The sequence below is a fragment of the Meles meles genome, chromosome 18 (assembly GCF_922984935.1).
Source record: "Meles meles chromosome 18, mMelMel3.1 paternal haplotype, whole genome shotgun sequence".
Taxonomy (NCBI): Eukaryota; Metazoa; Chordata; class Mammalia; order Carnivora; family Mustelidae; genus Meles; species Meles meles.
In genome coordinates this window covers 41,185,798-41,193,938 of record NC_060083.1, presented here as the reverse complement: position 1 = coordinate 41,193,938, position 8,141 = coordinate 41,185,798, and the positions used below count along the sequence as shown (strand labels likewise).

Sequence of the window (8,141 nt, the reverse complement as noted above, 5' to 3'; positions counted from 1 at the left end):
GATTTACTTATTTGTGGTTTACTGTTACCAAAAGAATGCCTCTCCTTCTCTGAGCTCGATCACCCAAGTCAGAGGCTCCCGTAGCTGTCTTTCCTAACGAGTTAAGTCATCTTGACTGTGAATGATGCTCGATGCTCATCTGAAATTATGAAAATCTGCGCCTCTGCTTTGAAGGAATGCGCGCTAACACTCCTGACCGATAATGGTGTGAGCCGAGGGTCCTTACTGACAACTCTGTGTAGACAGTGGCCATGAGGGCATTTGAACTGCTGGTTCTGGGTTAAGCATTTTCCCTCGTAGTGTCGTTCACCCTCCATAGCTTGGCGCACCTTCCCTTCAAAAAGGGAAGGAAAGCTTCCATCAGAAATTCACCCTGTCGGGGCGCATGGGTAGCCCCGTGGGTTAAAACCTCTGCTTTCGGCTCAGGTCATGATCCCAGGGTTCTGGGATCGAGCCTCGCATCGGACCCTCTGCTCAGCGGGAAGCCTGCTTCCCTTCCTCTCTCTCTGTCTACCTCTCTGCCTCCATGTGATCTCTGTCTGTCAAATAAACAAAATCTTTAAAAAAAAAAGAAATTCACCCTGTCACAGAACTGACATACCATCTCACCCTAACGCAGGCTGGGGACTCGTGACTCAGGCAATGGGGCTTCCCAGACTCCCCTGGGACAGCTCCTTCCACCAGTCCTGTGAAAATACAACTCCCCCAAACTGGGTTTTAGCTCACGGAGCATGCTTGTTGCTCTGAGGATGCAGAGAAATTGCAGGAAATGCCCCTCAATGTGCCAAGGTGGTACAGTGGCCCCCTAAGTAGGGGACTTGGAAAGGGTTAGGTGGGGAAGTGAAGAAGGGACTTTCCAGTGGCTCCGAGTACACACGGTTGTCAGAGAAACACTCTGTTCCTTTTCTCTCCATAGAGCATGATTCAAGAGGGACTGGGCTTAGCAAGACAGGAGAGATGCAGGTTAAACTCATGAGAAACCTCGCCTGCCAGTCCGGGGAAACGTGGGGACTGACTGCTGCAGGGCCAAGTGCACTCTGCCTAGCCACAGCCCCACCCCACGGCTCACCAACCCAAAAAATGCCACGGGCACTGGAATTCTCCTGCACTTCCCGGGGAAAGAGAAAGCAGCATTGAGCAAAGGCCATGGGCCTAGGGAACTTTCCAACATCTCTAACTCTGACAAGACCAGTTCTGGAGGCATCCGGCTTGGCTCCCATCACAGAGATGCCCCAGTCACCAGGGGTGGGTTCTCTGACTCTACGGGGCTGGTGGTGATGTGAGGAGTCCAGGAGACGAGAGAAGGACTGACAAACACGAACCCAAACCACCTGAAGTAATTTCTAAACATTTTTATTTCAAATCTCTTTTCACCCCTCCCCAAAAAGACATGGGTCAGTACAGCAATCATAAAAAGGAGATACAAACACAAGAGTCCAATGTCTCCCGCACTGACACTTACAAAAAACTGGGAGTTGTACAAGGGGTTTCCAAACAGGACCTGCAGCAGCTACTAATGTCCCTTTGTAAGAGTCACACATGCCTATTAATACAGTATATACAAACGCCCGGTTCTGGAACTAATCTACAGGGACAGCCCAACACCCACCCATCTATCCCCAGAAAAATACCAAAACACACCCAAAGTGCATTTGTTTTGTTTATATCAAAACATCTTTCCCTTCTCCCACCCCACCCGCAGACCCTCCCACCCCATTTAAGATTGGCCTGCAAGTCTATTTTAACCATTTAGTAATTTTTTATAGTTTATGAAAATAAATTATACAGCAACTATTTTAATAAATTAAGCACAAAAAGGGGGACGAGAGGAGGAAAACGAAATGGGAAGACAAAAGCCAGGCCACACTTTGGCTTGGAGGAGGGCGGGGTGGGGCGACATGAGGACAGAAGTGGTTGCAGGGGTGCGGCTCCCCTTCTGGTGAAGGGCTGGCAGCCACCCTGAGCCCAGAACGACACCCCTCTTCACAGAGTTTCTTAAAAACAACCAAGAAATGTACAGCAGTGCCCGTGCCACGGCAGTACCAGTCTGGGCACCCCAATGACCGGCCTGCCCACGGAGCGGTGCCGGGATCATGCTTGTCCCTTGGAAAAGGTGCTGGGTGGAACGGTGAGGGGGCAGGTTCCCGTTCAAGGGAGCACCAGGGATAGAGGAGCGAGATCAGCCTGCCCGCCCCACTGAGCCAGGCGGAGCAGTGTCCGAGCTCCTGGGTTCTGATCAACAGAGTCCTCGGTTCTCTTCACACCCTCTCTCCAGGAGCAAAGATTGCAGTCCGGCTGCAACCAGACACTCACTTCCTCCCACCACGGCTGGCTGCTTTTTACCTGTCCCTTTGCACCTTTTAGCACTTCGGGGGCGGGCGGCAGTGGGGGAGGTGGGGAGCAGTTCCAGGGACCCTCTAACTGAGATGAAATGAGCGTGAAGGCAAGTCACAGACTCAGTGTGCAGGACTGGCTTCCGAGAGGTAGATGGGAGTGGGAAAGGATGGGAGAGGGGCACAGAGGACAGCACGGGAAGCAGGAAGAAACTGGGCTGGCACCTACCAGGAAGGTCAAGAAGCGATGAAAACGACAATGACAGTATGGAATCTGTATGTAAAGAAAGGTCTTTCCCTGGCAGATTAGAGAATCAGTATTTTAAATACGATTCTTTACTCTGTTTTTCTAACTGCAGCACCTGAGTCCCCCAGTGCCTCCATCTCTAGGGTCCGAATCCCACCTCACTCCTTCCAAGGCTTTGCTCTCCATCTTCTCGAGGCCTCCTGTCCTTTTGTGCTGAGCACGAAGGCTCCGATGTCAAAACAGGATAAGTCACAGGGACTGGCAGACTCAACTTTGCCTTCTTGAGCTTTGAGGCTCACTAATCCTCCAGTTATCATGGGGGGAGGAAGCCACACTTTGCTTTCTTTCTCCCTTTTTTTTTTTTCTTTTTCTTTTTTAATAAAAAAGATTTTACTCCCCAGGAGCAAATAAATCATTTTGAACTACTGATAAACACTGCTGCAGTGAAAAGAAAGATGGCTACATGTATGCAATAGCACAAATTCAGTGTAAGAACAGCTGTGTTGACAATTAGAGCTAAAAATCAGTTATCCACCCCCCACCCCCCAACAACAAACCAAACCAAGGATTCCCATAGGGAAAATGTCTAACTCAAAAGCTCCTCCCTTAGGGACAGGGGGCATGTCATTCTCTTTAAAGTGGAAAACAAATGGCAGGTCTCCCCACAATGGAGATGCTTTCAACACCCCAACTGGTAGCAGGACTCCTGCAAATGAAGACACGCATGTGGACACACACACGCACGCACACATGCACGCACACTGACTTTCAGATCTCCTTCCTGCAGCCAGAGAGCCAGATCCCAGTACCTCGCCCTCCATCTCCAGGGCTCAAAGCCAAGGCAAAGGGAGCAGGGCAGGGAAAGGGTCTAACCTAAGGAAAAAGTCTCGCCTAGCCCCGTTTCCTGCTGGGACCTGAGGGCTTCAAGCAGTCTTGCCCTTTGGGGGGCCTAGGGTGAGGGCCAAAAAGGCGGGCACCTCGGGGCATCCAGCTCTACTTTTGGCTCTCATACCGGGACGTGTGAGCACTCAGCCCCCTCCCGCTCCCCAGTTCTTCCTGGAAGTGCACTGTAGGCGGTTTGCAGTCGCTCTCTGCTCTCCGTGGCACTCCCCACCTTAGGAAAGCTGATACCATCAGCCCCCAGGGAGAGGGAGGAGAGGAGGAGTAGAAACCCTAATGGCGAGCTCCCCACCGAGCCTCTCCTCTCAGAAGCCTGCACACTGCAGGTCGTGGCTCACATTCACTAATCTAGGCACAGACTGGCCACCGGGCCAAGGCCTTTGCCAACGGTCCCAAACTCCCAGCCGTTACCCACTTACCTAGTCCTCAGAGCAAAGCCCCACCCTCCTTATTCTGCGCTCCTGCCACAACACGTGAATTTCAAGCAACAGCAAATTGTAGCAGTAGTTGTCACTTAGCTCACAGTGGTTCACACCTGTCCTGAGGAAGGTTACAGTAGATCAATCACGAACAAGTAAGCGTCACACAGGCAAGGACCCATAATTGTGGGTTGTGAAATCGATGATGGGTCCCGGGAGGTGAGAACCTTTTCCAGTTTGTGACTTTAAAATACAACGAGCAAAAAGGAACGAGTTGTGGGCTGCATTTCGATTAGCACGACACAGAACCGGCAAAGGTGGAGTGGGCCCAGCCTGGAAAGATGAAGGTGAGTGCTGGCAACAGGCCAGCCACTCCTGTTCCTGCTCTGACCAGGCAGGCCGCTCAGCCAGCTGCCCCGCTCCTGCCTCTTCCTCCCCTCCTCTCCCGATGGAGCCTGTCTCTCCCTGTGTAACTGTCTCGCTCTACTGAGGAAGGTCTACACTATAGCCTGGGCCATGACTAGCACACAGACAGATCATGGACATGTGTGCATACTACGCTCTCCCAGAAGGAGAAAGGAGGATGGTGGTGAGCTTGGATCATGCCTCCTCAGATGGTTTGGTTCTGGACCTGACTGCAGGAATTGTCCAGTGGAAACCCCTGGTACCACAAGGGGTACAAGGGCTCTGCCTCCCTCCCTGGACTGTGCTGAGAGCAGTGAGGCCCCTGGCCACGGGCAGGAACCAGCCAACTTCTGGCTTTGGATTCTACTTCATCATCACAAGCCCTCAGCACTGAAACTTGCCTGATGACTAGAAGTTTCCATCTAAACCACAGGCCCTGAAAAAGGAGTGACTGACACCGTCGCCTAACCTTGGGCCATGTCCTGTTCAGAACACCCTGCAGATTGCTGTTTCCATGTTTCTGTTGTGTGTTTCCTGTCTGTCTTACCCTTGCCTAGGACCCGAAGGCCTCACTGCCACAGAGCTCTCCCAGACCATCTGGTCTGTCCTGATCTTACCCAGCTGAATTTCTTTAAAGATAGCCCTTGGTTCTTGCTGCCACACAGAGTCATTCTGCAGCTGCTGCACGTGGGGCAGTCACTTAAAAGCTCCTTTAGGACAGATATGGTGTCTTTTCCCTCTTGCGTTTCCCACAGTATCTACCCAAGCCAGGCAAATGCATTAAAACACACTATAAAAAAAGAATTTTTTAAAAAGTATGGGTGTCTGAAATGTATAAAAGAAAAAAGGTCCAAAAAACCCAAAGAGCTGCACGTCAGCTACTCAAGGATCCCGATGGATTGCAGACTGCGGACTCTCGAGCTGGGGGGCACCTTCTGCAAGACGGCAAGTTCACCTGCACCCTCAAGAGGCAAGACTCACAGGTTCAGCCAATTTCTGGGACCACTGTCTTCACTGGTTGGTAGCACTCCCACGGGATCCAAGGAGAAAAGAAGTGCCTCATGACAAATCAGAGATGGGCTATGTTTATGTCACGAAGCTCATTTTGTGACCCCCTCTTTCCAGACAGATAACAATGCATGCTTCCTCCCTATTCCATATAAGGAGGAAGACTGGTCATTCCATGCAAGACATAAGGCAGAAGGCCAGAGCTTCCAGATGAGGCAGTCCTATAAATTACCAAGACACTGGGGCCTTACCCCAAACCATCAGGAAACCACAAACCTGAAGATATTATTTATCTCATGAGATGAAGCAGATATAAACCCAGGGGAACCAGGCAGGCTAATGGAACATTTACGAAAAAGAGCAATAAACACGCAAACAGCTCTATCTTCACATCTTAACAGCAAACCTCTCCCCAGAGTAACTCTACAGAAAAGCAAACTCATATCATATGATTTGACAACGGCCCACTTCAGAAAAACTCAACGACCACTGAAACACACCGGAGCTTCACCCCCCCACTCCACTCTTCCACTTCTGTCTGGAAGGTGGACAACTCCCAAATCAGCACCAGACAGACTTCCCAATGAAGTGGGGGACAAACAGGATCAGACTCAGGAAAACGTTTGGGTTGCTAGAAAAACACAGGAAAATAAAAAAGCCCTTGCTACCTCCCATCCCAGAAGTGGGACAACCGGGATAAATGTAAAAACATGAGATCCAGTGCTCTCCTCCTCTCTGATCCAAAGACACTCCATTAAGGCTGAGACACTGGAGAGCTTCTCGGAAGAGTGCTAGCACGAGAGCTTCGTTTCTCTCCGTTCTCCGTATTCCCTCTCACTAGCTGCCAGACATATGGAGGTAAGTAACACCGACTCCTAAGTCATGGGTACAGTCTGCCATTAAGAACCTGGAAGCATGCTCCATTAACTGTAGCAGCTCACAATTAGGGCTCTCAAACGCTCAGGTGATGAGAAAGTCGATTGCTCGATTGCCTTGGCAGCTGGCAGAAGCAACAGGAATGATGCTACCATGATCAGAGTGAAATGTAGTTATCTCAAGGGGAGGGATGGAGGGTGGAGGAAGAACAGGACTGACTTGAGGTCACAAAACTGAGGAATTCAGTATGACAAAACGAACACAGCTTCTATGAGAGGTGATTCTGAAACCAGGTTCCTAAACTTTAAAGGAAAAGGATGTGAGGCATCCCTGCTTTCCCCGCCAGAGGCCCTCTGCCAGTCCTTGCTCAGCAATCTTCTATTCGAGACTACCCACCCTCGCTTCTTCCCTGCTCCCACTGAAGCTACCCATGCTCAAACAGAAGAGGCTCCTCATCCCTCAGAAACTCCCAACTCGATCTGCACTTCTGACTCCTTCTCTTCCCTTCTTCAAGGTCAACGGTGAACACTCACACTCCGCCTTTGGCCCCAGCTGAATGACCGTCACTGGCAATCCCCTCCCTCCCTCTCCCCTCCCTCGGACCTGGCTCACCCTTGGCACCACTTCCAGTCCAATGCGCACAGACCCCAGCTGCCTTTAAAGGAAGTTTTCCATACCGAGAAATGCAAATATCCAAAACAAAACGTCTAAAAAAAGGAACAGTGTTCAGACTTCTTCCAGTTTTCCAAGGAGCTCGTCCAGCTCCAGGGTAGCGCAGGGGCTGGGCGTGACGAGGTGGAGCCCCGCGCACAGAGTGTGGTCGTGTGCTTCTTCTAAGCCCCAGGGCTGTGAGGGGGACCAAAGTCTTCGCACGGAGGATCTCAGCCCTTCCAACTCCCTCGTTTCTCCTCACTCCCCCTTCCACAGTAGCTTCATTTGGTTCTTCAAAACTGGAGCTTGGCAACCAAATGCCTAGGTGAAAAAAGGAAAAAAATGAGAGCGGCTCAATGGAGTGGAAGCAAATGGAGAAGAGCCCAGCCTCTGGCAGTGGAAAAGTACAGCCCCAAAGGAGAACTCTGGATAGCCAAAGGCTTCCATAAACCGTGGGGAGGGCTCAGGATGTAACAACAGCACTTGCTGGGGGACCTGGACAGCCCATGACTTGGACGCCAAAAAAAGGTCCTAAAATAACTGATAATAAATACAATAAATAATGTATTCTGTCCTATTGCCTCACTTCTATTTCCCTTGCTCTTGCCCCTTAATTTTCCACCCACTTTCTCCCCTCACTCTTTTCCTGAGGCTCACCTGCTCCAGGGACTAAAAAAGAAAGAAAAAAAAAAGGGGCTCAATTGGTTGAGCATCTCTTTTCTTTTCTTTTTTTGTTTTTAAAGGTTTTATTTGAGAGAGAGCAAGAGCGAGAGAGAAAGAGAGCATGTGAGTGAGGTAAGGAGTGGGTGGGAGGGCAGCAGCCTCCCCACTGAGCAGGGAGCCAGACACGGGCTCGATCCTGGGACTCCAGGATCATGACTGAGCTGAAGGGAGACACCCAATCAGCTGAGTCACCCAGGTGCCCCGAGCGTCTGACTTGACTTGAGCTCAGATCATAGTCTGAGGGTCGAGAGACTGAACTGAGCAGCTTAAGATTCTCTCTCTCTCTCCCCCCTTCTCCCTGCTCACTCTCACTCTAAATAAAATCTTTTTCTTTTTTTAAAAGATTTTATTTATTTGAGAGAAAGGAAGCACAAGTGGGGGGTGGGTAGAAGGAAAGAGAGAAGCAGACTTCCTGCTGAGTACGGAGCCTGATGTGGGATAGGGCTTGATCCTAGGACTCTGGGATTGTGACCTGAGCTGAAGGCAGATACGTAATTGTCTGAGGCCCCAAGCCGCCCCTAAATAAAATCTTGAACGAAACTGGAGTAAACCCTGGTGAGCCCAGCTGGGAACAGCCAC

At 50.6% G+C, this 8,141-nt stretch overlaps 1 protein-coding gene across 3 annotated transcripts in view; it reads right to left on the bottom strand.

The window, feature by feature from the left end:
- Positions 1-1,337: 1,337 nt before the first annotated feature.
- Positions 1,338-8,141, bottom strand: part of SOCS7 (suppressor of cytokine signaling 7) — a 30,735-nt gene continuing 23,931 nt past the window's right edge. For all 3 annotated transcript variants that reach the window (XM_045985014.1, XM_045985016.1, XM_045985015.1), the window contains one exon: positions 1,338-7,160. The gene's annotated coding sequence lies outside the window, so the exon portion shown is untranslated. The remainder of the gene's footprint in view (positions 7,161-8,141) is intronic.